This window comes from Fringilla coelebs (assembly GCF_963513975.1).
Source record: "Fringilla coelebs genome assembly, chromosome: 6".
NCBI classification, from domain to species: Eukaryota; Metazoa; Chordata; class Aves; order Passeriformes; family Fringillidae; genus Fringilla; species Fringilla coelebs.
Window position 1 is genome coordinate 18941524 of NC_140034.1, and position 15248 is coordinate 18956771.

The window sequence follows — 15248 nt, forward strand, 5'->3', positions numbered from 1 at the left end:
AAACATTTAGACTAAGAAAAATGGTTGAGGAATACTTAAGACTAAGCCAAGCTTTAGAAAACAGCACATAAAAAATCTTTGCCAGATAAATTGATGAAGTTATCTAATGCTGTTTACGGCCATATTTGGATGGATGAGGACGGCACAGAAGTGTGACTGGAATACATTCTTCCACTAGCTAAAAACAGATTTGTGCCAGCTTGAATAAACTATTTTTGCATCATATCTGGGATGGAAAAAGATGTGACATTGAGGAATGAAATAGAAAAGACATACATAGGACATCCAGTTGAGGAAGGATCAGAGGCAAAGAAGCATATTCAGGAGTTTGATTTAGCTATATTAAAAGCCTGTTTTGAAAACAACTTCAAATTGTTTCATGTGATCATTTGAGGAATGTAAGCAACACCAGCAGGTTTTCCAATCAATTTATATTGGCTCATTTTCTCTCTAGCATTTTTTTTCAAAATTCAATATACAGATATTTTCAGCTGAACTACAGAAATGCCTTCAGTTATATTAGGACTAACAAAACAGTTATTGTAGAGGTTTATTCATTTCAGCACCATCTATTCAGTTATGTTTTATTTAACAGCAGAAAGTCTATGAATGCATAGCAATAATGAAATCATGATGTTTTCTTTTGAGACTTGATTTTCCTCTTTTAGGAGAGGAAGATTTTATTTTTGTAAAGGCAAGTTGATTTAACCATCTGATAACCTTTAATTAAATTAAAACAAAGCCTATCATCCTATTACAAATTTACAAATGCAACAAGTAGACACGTTATTCTGTAAGTCGGACAAGACATAATTAGATGCTCACCAAACAAGAAAGAGGCAACAGAAAGACTGCCTTTCAAAAAACAAGAAAATAAGAAAGGACATTTTGGGAATATTACTAAAGATTCTATTTAAGTAATAAAAGTGTGGAAGATGCCCTATAGAATAGAATAAAACATCTCATTTGAATATGATATACCTTTAAAATCTTTCTAGTAATGCATTTAAATTCAAGCCAGATTTCTGATCCTCATCTCTTTAGATGAACAAGCAATCATCACGTAACATACAACCATATAAAAGTGTACTTCTTAGAGAAGTATTGAGGGATGTGGAATATATATCCACTTCAGATTAAGCAACAATTGCCTACATTTTTAACTTAAAGAGCAATATCTCAATATGAGACTTAATTAATCAATACTTAAAATGTTGGTAAGGTTAAAGATTCAGAATCTTTTCAAAAAGGTAAAAAGAAAAAGAAAAGAAAAGTAAGCCAGAGCATGAGAATAAGACTTTAGGAAAGTCTTATACGAAATATAATCTCATTAGAGAAGCCAACCATCACCCTGAGAAGGATAGTGTCCTCTAAAGTGGAATTGACAGCTTGTAAAGACTTCTCAGAAACCAGTTTTTGCTAAGTAAAGGTTGCAGAAACTATTACTTACTTTGTCATGGATTTTCACAATGCATTCCCTTTCAGAAGGCTTTGTTTAGACTAAACCATAAACCTTAAATAGTAGAGCAATAGTGGTAGAAAACAAAAAATAAAAGCCAAATTTTTTTATCCACACTTTTGTGTTTTTAAACTCTTCAAGCAAATTTGTAGGTACTCCTACAGCTAAGATAATGCTTTCTAATCTTTAGTTGATTATCTTACAATTGTGCAGGTACTAGTCTCTAAACTAGGGTACAGAGTGGCTTTATTACAGCATTTTTAACATGTGCACTATGTGTCCTAGCCTGTAGCTCAGTATTACAGTATTTTGATTGCTAGAAATGGGCCACAGGATCTGTACTGGTTTTATGAGGACTATGGCTTGTCAAGCTTACTTTGTATGGCTTTTTCTTGATCTGCCTGCAACTTTGTTTTGACCTAGTTTAACTGTATTTTTCTCTCATAACTGGATAACCATGTTTAATTTGTTTTATTATGGCTTGTCTTTCTATGGCATAACCAGTTTCACATACAGTTGTAAAAAGTAGTTGTTCTGTATAAAATTTGTGAGCCTAATGCAATGAAACAATGTGGAGAATTAGAAGGATGGTGTGTTGGTGGTGTCCTTGAGAAGAGGAAGCAAAGCAAGCAGTACAGAGGAATGGTGGTGTGGAATAAGAGCAGAGTCACAGCCTGGCAACAGAGATCCCATGGCTATGAACAGCTCATCAACAGTTTGTTAAAGAAATACAGACCTGAACAGAATTGGAGTTTGGGGGTGACAAGTTACGATGACATGTGCATCATATATAGAAAATTTGAGTGTACTGTGGACTTGCAAAGCAATGAATAGAAAAAATGTGTAAAAGACCATTAAAAAAAGAAACAAATATTGTCCCAGAAAATCCTAAAGTAAAAAAGAAAACAACAATTTAATCATAGTGTTCCCTGTGAAATAGTTTGGGTGCTGGTGATTTCTACATGGTGCTGTAAAAGATGGAAGAATCCCAAAGGAGAGTGAAAGGTTCAACAAAACCATTAGCAGCTAGGAAATGTGTGATACACTGCTAACTGTACTGCTATTGAGGGTTGTTTTACTTTTTTTTACTTTGGTTTGAATCTTTTTTTAGTAATGGTGGTATCCTTTCTTCATGCTCTTTATTTTCTTAATTTTCTGTTATAATTAGATGTTGGCTGGTTTTCTGATTAACCTTTAAAGTTATATTAATAATGAAGTCCTGGCTTTATGTACAATCATTGTTTGCTTTTTTACCTATCATGTTTTTAACCTGAAGTATGGATATCTTGATGATATAATTCCATTAGATTTTGTATATTGTTATTGGATTCTTGTGGAGTTCATATATTAAAGAAAACTCTCAAAATGGTAAAGCAGCTTCTTATGTTCTACTAAAATGGCTTTAGCTAAATTTACTGGCTTTCAGCAGAGCTGCATATTGTGAAATAAGAAAAATTTTACCCAGTGCTTATCTCCAGGTTAGTACAGGATGTATCCTTTTTCCCATTATAAGCAAGAATCAACAAGTATGCAGGCTCAGGATCATTAGCATTTTAGTGTCAGAATTTGTCTTTCCAGTGCACTGGATGACACTGAAGATTAGAAATTTATCTGTGGATCTACAGAAGAAATCATAACTGACTTAGATGCCCTTCTACATAAATTATTCTAATCTGACAGTGGTTTTATAAGGTGTTTGGCTAAAAAGATAAACTTCAGGATTCATTTCAAAATGTGAAACTCTTAGAATAAATCCCTTTGAAGAATACTGTAACAGGATCCACAAATTATTCCAGTCCTTTTAAATTCCCATGCAATTTACATTTTGTTAATCTTTTTTATAAAGAGAAACATCCAAGTACTCTTTAAGGATGTGGATACCCTATAAAAAATATTAATATAAATTCTTATATAATATGCAAAACTAGAGCCTTTAGCATAAACTTTGAATTTGCCAAAAGTTACAAAAGCCTTCCCTTTTGTCAGTTTAATTTAGGTTTCTAACACTTTTTCAGGAATGTAGTGCATGTAGCTGGTGAAAAGAAACTGGGAAATGTGGATCTCACACTCAGAGAGCAGATCCCAGTCCCCTCTGTGCCATTCACGTTGTTCAAAGGCTCACAAACACACTAGAGGTCACTCAGTGATGATGCAGGTGTGTCAGATTGAATGTTGCAGAAGCACATGGCAGGAGGGATGTGGGATGCTGAGGAGAGGTGACAAGCACCACCAGCATCCATCACACTGCTGGCATCCTCCCTCTTTGCAGCACCTGCTGAGAGCTCTGTGGCAGCTGGGCAGGGGACTCTGCGTGGCAAACTCCTTGTGGGTCACCATCAGAGGACTGGAAGGATTTGTCCAAATTTGCCTCTTCCCTCTTATCCAGCTGCCCTGAGAAAAACACGCCCATGTAAAAATGGCATATATTTTGTCAGGACTCAGGATATCCCTTTGGCTGTCCTGAGTAGCCAAGACCCCTGCCAGGGGTCTCAGAGACCCTGGCACAGAGCCCAAAATGCCTGTGGTTTTGATTATGACTCGTGGAGCAAGTTACCAACCTCAGATGAAAATCTGCAAGCCATGACAAATTAAGTAGAATGATAGTGAATTTATCACGAGGTGAAAAAGTAGATTTTGGGTTTTTTAGAATGGAGATTCAGGGGTGCAAGAAGGAGGGATCTGGGTGTGTCCAGCCTTTCTTCTTCTTCTTCTTGACCTCCATCTTCTGCTGTGATGTTGGCACTTTGAGATTGGTTTAGAGTAGAAGCTCACTGTCTAACATAGGTGATAGGTATTGGAAAGTAATTGTAAACATTGTATAGGTAGTTTTTAGTACAAAGAGATAACACCGCCCCGGGGGCAGGCAGAGTGCCTCTGACTGTCTTGCTGAGCAGACCTCAGCAGGACAGGAGAAAGAATTTTATAGATAAGATACAATAAACAACCTTGAGACTGAGAAATGAAGAGCTCTGACTCCTTCTTCAAGCACTAGGCTGGGAAAAGAGACTTTCTGATTTTCCTCGGGGTCACTCTGACCAGCTAGAGATCCCGAGAATATTTCACGTGATTGGCTTCAGCCAGGGTAGTCAAGCAGGAGAAACAAAAGGAAAAAACCTGCAAGCAAATCCAACAGAGCATTACCAAGACCTGTCAGGGCTGGAAGCAGTTAAAACACCAGAGTATTTAGCATGGCTAAAAATCTTTCTGCAGGATGGCTTCTGAAACACAATTTTTTGAATAATAATGAGAAACATCCTGATCAAAAAGTTTTGAAGGTCATAGTGTTCATTAGAAAATACAGCTAGATTTTACAGCAAGCAGTAAATTCTAACTTGAGGAAATTAATGTTATTTCAGTCATATCATACTTTGCCCTAAACTAATGCTGCTAGTGTTCTACTCATAATTTTGTTATTTTCTATGCTTATTTCATTCATCCTTCATCGGCTGCCTAAAACTGTACTAAAATGAGTACATGTCATCTTTTTAGAATTAATGCAAGAAAGCATTCATTGGACAGTGAATTTCTTTACTACTTCAAATTAAAATCATTCTTTCAAACACTGTTTAATTTTTCCCCCAATCCAACTGTTTGCTGGATTATTAGGGCTTGAAGAAATGTTTTTCTAAACAATTGGTCTTCTATAGAAACATGGAGGAATGTCTACTGTGATATTTTGTTTCAGCTGACAAGCATGCAGCTTTTGAAATTCACTGCAACACAGCAGACACTAGTTTCTTTGGGGAAGAAAATGGAAAAAGAAAATTCAGATTTTTAATGGACAATGTATGAAACTAAGAATTTTTCTCACCCCAGGCAAAGATTTTCTAATGGTGTACGAATTTAGTCGCATAAAATAAGCAGCAACCCTAACTGAATTCCACAAACAGAGGAAGAATAGAAGAAATTTTTGCATCTTTATACTTACCACAATGGATTGGTAACCTAGGTCTGAACAGAACTCATATTTTGGCCTATATTTATTTAAAAGTCATTTTTATTTGCAGGATTTTTGTCTTTCGAATCTATCTCTCTGTCTCTACCCCTGCTCCAAATACTAAAACAGCTTTGATGTTCAGAGTAGTCTGTTAGTGGAACTTTATAAACTAGAAGGAACTTCACTACTTATATCAGTTCATTTGCTATTACTCCAAAGTAAAACACTAAACCAACATTACCCATCAAATTTCTATGTTTTCCTGTAATAGTACACTGGCTGCATGGCTCATCTCAGAAAGATCTTTTTCAAACAGTTAGATTAATGACTTAAGGAGGATGAGTGGCAATGAAAACTCCCTTTGGGCTGCTACACACAAATGCATTTGCTCACATATAACAGAAGTGCCAATTTGGGGCATTCCACAAAAAATCCTGTAGAAAAATCAGGTTCTTGCTGAAGCAGAAAGTGAAGAGTGAATTAAAAGACAGCTTCTATGACAAGGAAAAACTTTCAAATACAGGGAAAGAAATATAGACCACAGAGAAAAAAATACATAGAAAGTCAACAGTAATGCTAATGATGTAGAAATATCTGAATTTTTCCCTTCTTGTTCATAGTGGGTTTCAGTTTCATACTGCCTTCTCTCACATTCTCCTCTGTCTATGCTTTTCTTAGTGACCACACAGAACACTCCTGCTATAAACTGATTCCTCAGATGTGCTTTATGCATTCCAAAGTGTGTTCCAAAAGGTGAACATTGCTTCCAGGAGCTGTGATAATCATCTCTGCAAGTTTCAAGTTTTAGTGCATAGACTGTCAAAGCACATAAATTGTTGAAAAACATGCTCTTACTGATACTGACATTACAGTTCTTCAAAAAAAATTCATGCTACTCTGCCTCTTTACTCTCTTGAACAAGCTAAGGTGGAACTGAAATGATGCAAAAATCCAGAGCAAAAGATCCGTAATTGACTCAACACAGGTCAATCTATAATTATACTACGGATACGCATACCATGTGTCTATATATTTGTATGTTTGATTATTTGAATATACATAAATGTAAAAACCTATAAATAGAGTGTGATTGTGCATATGTTTATGTGTGTGTGTGTCTTATGCGTGTGTAAAACGGTGAGAAACCAAGAGTGCAGGGGACAGGTGCAAAGTAAATTACTGCTAGAGCAGCACAAAGATGCAGACAATCAGAAAAGAGCTTATTTTTTCTTGATTTACTCTTAAATGTAAACACTAATAAATCAGATATCCATGCGAGGCATCAAGGAGCAATCTGTCCAATAATTCAATTCTGCTAGAAAAGATTAATGCCACATAAAGGAAATGAGGTAAAAGCAACAGAAGTTGTGAGATTAGCACCTCTGGATTTTTCATACTCTGGTTATAAACTGAATTGATATCACAGCAGAAGATGTGACTTCATGGCAAATGGTTCACTGTATTGGCAGCATTTCTGTAGCTCAGCTTTGCTGGGTAATCATCAAAGTTTGCAAGTATAGTGGTTTTGCAGAAACCTTTTTCATGTGTTGTGACAAATAAGCAATAGTACAAACTGCTTAGTTTCGAGTATTAAGGAAAGAATTAATTTGAAAAGAAATAAGGGAGGAAAAAAAATGAAAGTAGTGTCTGATCTGATGGCTAACACAATGATCAATCTCATCTGCTGTGGACTGGAATCTTGCTTGGAAGGACATTTAGTAATACTTGCACTGATAAAAGAAGTGTCATCAGAGATGTGACCTGTCAAATCTGCCTTGTTGCACACTCCTTGAACATTGTGGTGTAGCTGGCACTCTAGAACCTACAGGAAAGAGTAATTAAAGATGCACAAAACAAAGTAAAATCCAGATCCTTCCTTGCTTTTATGGGCATGGGTTTTACCTTTTGACACAAGCCCTCCAAGAGCATGGACCTCAGTGAAGGTACCTTAGTAGGGTTCTGGACAAACCAGATGTCCTAGATAATAATGCAGAACACCTGTAATGCATCCCTCATAATATGATTCAGCTCTACTTCTGCCAGCTTCTGTGGTCATCAAAGAGAAATGCCATGACTGCACGTACTTTCCTTCTGTTCTGGCCACCTTGTTTCTTGAGAGACATCTCTGTGAAGTAGCTGTATTTCCTCCTACATCTCTACAGAAAGGAATCTGATACTTTAAGGAAGAAGAAAGCTTTGTTCCCTTCTCTTTGTGCAGCTGCTAATAATAATCTGTAAAACTGAACCTATGAACCCAAAGTTCCTATAACAACAAATCTGAGTTTATTCAGTGTATCTAGCTCAAATTCTCACCATGACTATTGTAACTAAATATTGAAAAGTAATTCAACCAAAAATTGATATCAAAATTCTTTCAGATAATTTTTCTTATCTCAATATTCTTAAATTTTATCTTCTGATAGAAGGACTTCAGAGTCTTACTGCTGTAATTACAGCAGAATAGTTAAAATTTGATCTACTTCAAATTTGCTTCATTTTTGTAAAGTTAAATTACAAAAAGGAAACCCAAACAAAATCAGAGAGCTCTAGACATATACTTGCTACTTGTTTCTCCCAAAAGCAAGTATTGCACAGAAAGAAGTCTATTCCTCAAACTCTTTATAGCTGATAAAAAAATCAGTGTATGCAAAGGCTTCAAATAAATATCATGACCAATAAAAAAAAAAAGAAAACACTGGCTTCAAAACTAACCTCCAATGAAGATGTAAGTAAAAATCTGTCTAAACTAATTTCTTGTGGACTGGAAATAGAATATATCCTCCTAGGGATGGGAAATATAAAAAGATTAAATACTTTTAATTAACTCTTTTTTAAATTGCCTTAAGTACTTAACTGTACTATAATACTAAAATAACTATAATATTATGGAATATCTCCCCTTACTCAAGTTTGTACTTGTTTGTTTTGTAAGCCACATCTTCTTGGTAACCCATATGTGCTTTTTGTGAGGTGTAGCATTTTTTTGAAAATGAAATAATGTGCATGCCTTGCTTCTGCACTCCTCACTTAGACACACATGCTAATGCCCTACTTGAATAAATATCACTGTGCATGTCAGCATGTACTGCAGAAATTGACTTCACATCAACTCTCAAATTTTCTTAACATGTTTCCTAAATGGGGAGAAATTTCTATCATTTGCATTGTAAGTCAGGGAGCAATGAATTATGTATTGGTTCCTGACCTGTGAATGCCCAAGGCAGTTTGTGAAAATATATGAGGTCAGGATTATAAAACCGTCATTTAAACAGTTTGACTTTCTAGTCAAACCAACATTCTGTTTTCTTTTCTTTTTCTTTTCTTTTTTCTTTCTCAGTATTCATACATGCATTTTTCAGTCACAATTTAGCCATAATATGAGGTTATAAACAAAAACAAACGTGTTTATGTGAAAAAAGAATGTTCTTGCTATGCCCACTTGCCTAATTGTGGCTTTAAATATCCTTGTGTTCCATGGCTTTACATTGGCCAATGTTGCTCAGAGCATACTTAGCCCCCCCTCATTTTCTGCACAGTCTTTTTCACAGCTTTCCCTGCTTTTCATAAGAGAGGCGTGGGCCTATTGTCTTATTCCCTTGATGTATTTCATTTGGGGATACATAGTGTGATATGCTATACAATGTGTCATATTGCATGTTTTTAATAATCCTTCTGTTATATATTATTGTGATTTATAGTTGAAGGCAGTGGGGTCAGGATTTCACCATAAAAATGTGCTAATTTTTTTCAGGAATGGCAATTATTGGCAAAAATTTCACCAAGTCTCTCTCTGTGTAATGGAAGTATTTTAGTAATTTTTAGTTTCAGCCTTTGTTGACAGTGGCATTTCAAGTAGCATTAGAGTATTTGTTGCCTGCCTTAATAATGGTGGAATGCAATACCATAACCCTTCTTCAATGTGATACCTTCTCCATGTGGTACCATAACTCTTCTTTGGGGGAAGAACTCTTTTTAAAGTGGAATATTAAAAATTTTGACTGAACAATAATGAGAAATACTCCTCTGTGTGCTTTCTTTGAGAGATCTTTGTAGGTAAATCCTCTACACACAAGAAATTTATATACAATTGCACATGTGTGAAAAATTCCAGATAACTGAGCTTAGAAGTATTAAAAATAAAGTTTTATCTTTGCTGCAATAAATAATTTTGGGTTATTAAAAGATTACCTGATGAAGTCAGTGGTTGCAACCTCCTTTTTTTGACAGAAAATATTATCAATTGAAAATGATGATTCCCTCATTGTCAGAAACACATAACTGATGGCAGGTGTTTGTCGTTCTCATTATCTCTATTGTCCACCCTCCTGTGGTGAGGCAAGTAGGTTTAGTTATCAGGGTCTAATGTGCTTCAGTAGAAACATCAAATGAGGGGAGGCATATTACAGGGGGAAGGAGGCAGGGCTAGGGGTGGATATATTGCACACCAGCCCCAGCTAGTTTTACATGAAACTAAGGGTTAAGAAAGAGCGAAAGATAATTTGTTGAGGAACTGTGACACTCAGCAATATTAAATTTCTAAGCTTTGAAATAAAATAGCACTCAGCATCTCACTTTCTAGTAAAGCAAAAAATTAGTTCTTGTATATGGAAGTAGGAAAGGGGTAATTTCCATTTCTAAATAGCTAAACCATCTCCTTATATATAGTATATATTACCATATATGTGATGTATAAGATTTGCTTTATACAAAAATTTATTAAGGCTTATGTATTAATGTTGTGCATTCTGAAAATTCAAGAACAATTTTGAAGGGAGAATTGGGAAAAAAAGTCATATTTCATGTCAAGGAAACAAATTAAATAGATAACAATAGTTAAAAAACAGATTCATGATTGTCATGTCATAAATGTCAAATGCATTTATCAACTGGCTATGCATATAATGAGTCACAGCTTCCACATATATATATGTTATTGACATGTGTAGCTCCTTAAGTGTACCTATTAATTGCAAACACTGGAGTACAGTCTGTTCTCATTTTACATTGCTTTTCTATATGCATATTAGAAAGAGATAATTTTTTTTAAGATAAGATTAAATCTGAGAAACTCAGGTAAAAAATTATTTAACCCTTTGAGAGACAATATTTTTGTTTTAGAAACCGAAGAGAGGACTGAACAGACAGAAGTTTCAGTAGAACATCTGAAAATATCTCCATGAATGAAAGTAGAAAAGAAGGATATTTTTTGTCCCTTCCAGATACCCACATCCTTATTTTAATTAGCTTGCTAATATAAATACTGCAAAGTTGTTGTATTTTTTAAATAACTCTTTACTGAATATGTCAACAAGATAATATATAGTGTATAGTGAGGTTTTGAAGTTAACAATGCGTGCAACATGGCAGATTGCAGAAAACAGGTAACGCAGACTTCAAACCATCTATTTTTCCATGTTAAAGATAGAAAGTATACCAAACACAGAACAGAATCAAGTGTGCATATCTCAGTTTAAATCAATTTTATGAAAGATTATCTTCAGATATTTGGGATCAACTCATGATAACAATTTGTTTAGTAGCTTATCTGTTTCTGAGAGGATTGGAATTCAGCTCTCATGAGGCACATTTCCACAGAGCCCCAGTGTAATAAAAGGTTGCCAAATCTCTTCTGTGCTAGTTTTCCATATGGACTACTAGCCAGTGTCCTTTTAAAGAGTAAAACATTCTCTGCTGTACAAAAGTTTAATGCCAAATGCTTCAATATTGCCTGTAGCATCATCTGGGATACAAAGTGCCCTGTTCAATAGAGTTCAGGGAAGGAGTGATCATCAGCTTCCTAGGATTATCTCTGTGTTTAGAGGAGAGCATCAGGCAGGATTTGATGAGGTTCTGAGCCAGAAACTTTTGGTTTTGGCACTCACTTCTGTTTTGTTTTTCCACTGAGCTGTAAAGATAAGTCATGTGTAAAACCATTATTCTCATGTTCTAAAGGAAAAAAACTTTAATATCTCCATGTTAAATTTAAGGTGAAGAAGTACTATAAATGTAGAATTCAATGGGAATTAACCACTTTACTGTCAAAAGCTGAGACTGAACTTTCACTTCAATGCCATAAATAAAGTGCCTTATGTAGACCCTTAAACAATAATATCAAGATGCATAAAATTTTTCTGTTTGCAAAATTTAAATTAATAAATTTTTCAGAGGGAGAAACTTGTTCTCATTAAAAAAAAGAAAATTATTCCGAGAAAAATATAGTTGAACTACTCTAGTAGCAAATATCACATGCCACTTCATTTTTCTGTTTTACATGATATTAACTGTATACCTTTATTGGGTTACATGGAAAACTGCTAGTATCTTTTCAGATCAAAGTAGCTTATTCCCTAAATATTCTTATAAAGAAATTCAGTAATAATGTTCCAATAAGAACCTGTTAACACAAAGTCTACGCATTAATCAGGTGTTTTTTTCTGCCAGCAAGCCACATGCAAGTAGCATTTATTAAAGTGACAGAATCCATTAAAATAAGGACCTGTTTGTAAATATATACATCTTCAGAAGGAAGCCAAGTATTGGGAACAGCAGTGTTGTGATACCTCTTTAACACAATTTTACTTAAAAGCTTATTTTATTCTATTCACCAATCTTTCTGCATGTCTGTGTCAAATATTAGCAGTATAGAATGGAAGATGGGTGAGATTTTGACTAAAAAAAAATTGTCTCTAGATCAAATGAACTTGATCAAATCAGGCCTTTAAAGTGAACATTTTGAGTGAGTCACACATGTACATATTTGGCACTTCTGCTCTATAGCCTTTAGTTATTAAATGGGGTCAGATATCTGTCCTAAGTGAAGATCACCCAAAGTTTACAAAGCCCAAGGAAAAAACTACTAGTCTTAAACTTTATATTGCCAAAAGATCATTGTCCATTTTTAACTCTGACTTTTTCTACATACTTTACCTAGTGAAATTTGCTCACTAAGTGCTTATCTAGGTGGGAACCAAAATGAAATGTGGCTGACACTTTGAGAAGTCCCAAATTCTGTTGTAGGTTAAAATAAATTAACTCTTTTAGGACTAAGGAACAATTAAATAGGGAAAAACATTATTCAAATTACAGATACGACCTTTCAGTTGACTAAAACTCCGAATTTTTTTAGATAATATTCCCAGCTCTATCCACAAATTTTGGTAAAAGATGTTAGCTATGTTTTTTCAGAAGAGCCTTTATAGTAAAGAAACTTTTGTCAGTATCACATGCAAAATGATATTTTTTTTTTCATACTGAAGAGAAGCCTCAAGTAGACTATCTTTAATATATCTTTGTGATTTTTGATCTAGGTAAGTGAGTCATTGTCTACATATATATATATATATATATATATATATATATATATATATACATACACATATATGTTTCATCATTCAAGATCGAAATTAACAGTTTGTGAATGCCTTCTCTTTTCACCCTATTCTATAACTAACCAGATTTGTAGTCACCAGGTTGGGCTTGTGGATCATTCACCTGCAGTACAGGCCAAACTCCCTGAATAAGTCAATTGCCACAAATAAGGTGCCTATAGTACACTGAGGTTTAGAACAGAAGATTCCTCCTGCATCAGTAAATACTAGTTAGCTTTTACTTTCAAAGGAGGCCTTTTGAAACCGAATGTACAACCAGTTATTTCATTGAAATTAAATACTCTGTCCACACCCAATGGGAATCACTGGCTCTCCTTAACTTCAAGCAAACTCCAGCATTCAACAGAAGTGTGCAGAAGCGCAACTGTTGGTTGCTTGTCTTTTGAGCTGTGGCATCCAAAATATGTTAAACAAAACAAAACAAATAAAAAAAATTAAAAAACCCACCAAAACCAAAAGCCAAAGCCCAAAACTATAAACCTTATCATCAGTAAATAGATGACAGAAAAAACCTGTCCACTTTGCATAGACATTTCTACCTAGAATGATGCTATTTGAAATCATATGGTAAACTTTTAATCAGCAAAACTTTAGTGACTCAACTATTGCAGTAGCCACAAAGGTTGCTTAGAATACCTGCTATAGCTGGGGAAAATAGCTAATATATAGAATATAGACTGGAACTTCAAAATGTAATTTTAAAAGATGTTGGTGGGAGGCTGTGGTTCCTTACAAAATGGTCACACTTTGCCATCAATCAAATCTGGGTTCTTTTTGTCATTGCAGACAATTGGTGTTATCATGTGGTCTGAATTACAGAAAATACATGCTTAGAGACTGCCGAGTTTCAAGAATGGGTTGAGTGAAATGAGCGAAGGAAAGGATCAAAACCCTCTCTTCCAGCATAAGGAGCTTCATAAAGTGAAAAGTCTAAGCATTCCACTGTGAAAGTGCTTCAGCCTTTACTTCCAATCCACATGCAGCAACTTTCTGTCTATCCCTAGGTGATCACTGTAAAACTTTCTCTCCTTGGTTCCCTACTACCTCAGGGAAGTTTTATCTCTTCTTTTGTTGTTTTGTTTTTTTCTTTTTTTCTCCAATGTGATGTAGCTTTAGCTTGTCCCCAAACTCAGGAGAAAATTAGCTACATTAAAAAAGCAAACTGAAAAACCCCTGAATGCAAAAAAGCAAACTGAAAACCCCCCAAATAATTAAATTCCACTGTAGGTCTTGTCAGTCACTGATTTAGCAGAGTGGCTGAAATGTTACATAATTTTGAGAACTGCATTATGGTTTTAATACAAGCATGATATTTTGCATGGTGCATGTAAAGCTCAAGGACTGAGAAGAATCTGAGGGTACAAAAAAACAAAGTCTAAACCCAGCTCCTGCTTGTGAAGCAGAAATCATTATGGAAAACTCAAAAATACTTAAGGTAAAAGAAGGGTAATTCAGAGGGACACTATGTAACTGTGTTCTCAAAATCCTCCAATTAATCAAATGCTTTGCTAATGTCATTCTCTGTATACTTTAATTGGAAAGGAAAAAAAGCAAAACAAACAAACAAACAAAACCCACAAAGACTTGTACATGATTTTCCCCACTGAAGATATTTCAGTTTATAATAGCCCTCGAGGTCTTCCCAGTACTAAATATATTGTTTTACAATATATTTCTTGTTTGTTTTCTCTTTTTGTCTTTTTTTTCTCCTATTTCTCCATACTGAACATAACTCAGGCCCTTAAGTCAAACAAGGCTTGAACCATACAAATTATTAGCAAAACCTTTCCATTGCTGTGATATTTTGCGCCACGTTTTCAGCAATACGCACTTTTAGATTTCAAATTACATGAACACATGCATGAATGCTGCAGTGCTGGGAGCTCTGGAGCACTCAGAATTTCCCTCATTCTGGCCTTACCTGAACATGCTATGTCAACAAATGCTGCTCTATTAAGAGGTGCAACTTAATGCTGCTCTATTAAGAGGTGCAGCTCTCTGTTACGTACATAACCTTCACCTCCCACTGAGAAGGGTCAGAGAACGCCTAAAGCTTCTTAATCCTAATAAAAAGCACAAACAGTTTCTGAGATAAAGTCTATAGTATCGGGGACATTTTTGGAGCAACTTTTGCAAATAGGCATCAAGGTCTCTTTGAGTTTGACACTGAGTTCTTTCCACGTTTCCTATTCCAAGTAGATTGAAAGAAAACTAATCAAACAAGAGAGTAGCTTTTTTGGCAGCAGTCATAACTCCAGCTTTCAATTGGAGGTGAGAAGTGAAGACCTGACAAAGAGGAAGGGATATATTTCCAATTGTTTGAAGCTAAACAGCAACTGCTGGGTTCAAGTCAGAAGGGTTGTGCCCATTTTATCTGAATTGCTTTTGTCTGTTCCTAGTGACCCTGTTTTAATATGCACTTATTTTCCTGTATGCCAGGACACCCAGAAACTTAACATCCCTC